The sequence below is a fragment of the Myotis davidii genome, unplaced genomic scaffold (assembly GCF_000327345.1).
Source record: "Myotis davidii unplaced genomic scaffold, ASM32734v1 scaffold5355, whole genome shotgun sequence".
Lineage (NCBI taxonomy): Eukaryota > Metazoa > Chordata > Mammalia > Chiroptera > Vespertilionidae > Myotis > Myotis davidii.
Window position 1 is genome coordinate 1 of NW_006286390.1, and position 564 is coordinate 564.

The following is a 564-nucleotide window of genomic DNA, read 5'->3' on the forward strand; positions in this document are numbered from 1 at the left end:
CGCAGGCTGTAGTTTGCCCACGGCTGGTCTAAAGGATAAGGAAACAGATTTAAATGACTTAGAGCCGGGCTGTTGTGGCTCAGTGGCTGAGCATGACCCTGACCAGGAAGTTATGGTTCAATTCACGGTCAGGGAACCCTGCCTGATTTGAGGGCTCCATCACCAGTGTGGGATGTGCAGGGGTTGGCCTATCAGGGATTCTCCCTCATCATTGATGTTTCTGTCTCGCTCCCTCTCTGAAATCAATAAAAATATATTTTAAAAATAAAATAAAAAAATAAAGTGAGAGGCATGTGACTCTTCCTTTTACTTGAACACTGAGAGGCCGTTGTAGGGTTATTAATTGGCCTAATTTCAATATTATTTTGTCTCAGGGATTAGAGAAGCCCAGTGAGAGGGAAAGTGCAGGGATCTGTCCATCATTGGAGCAGTCAGAACACACACACCATTTACCAATTGTTTGCCATCTTATACGAGTTTGTCACACCCTGAAATAATTATAATAGCAACAGCAAAGACCAATAATCACAGGCCACCGCAGTAAATATAATAATTATGAAAACT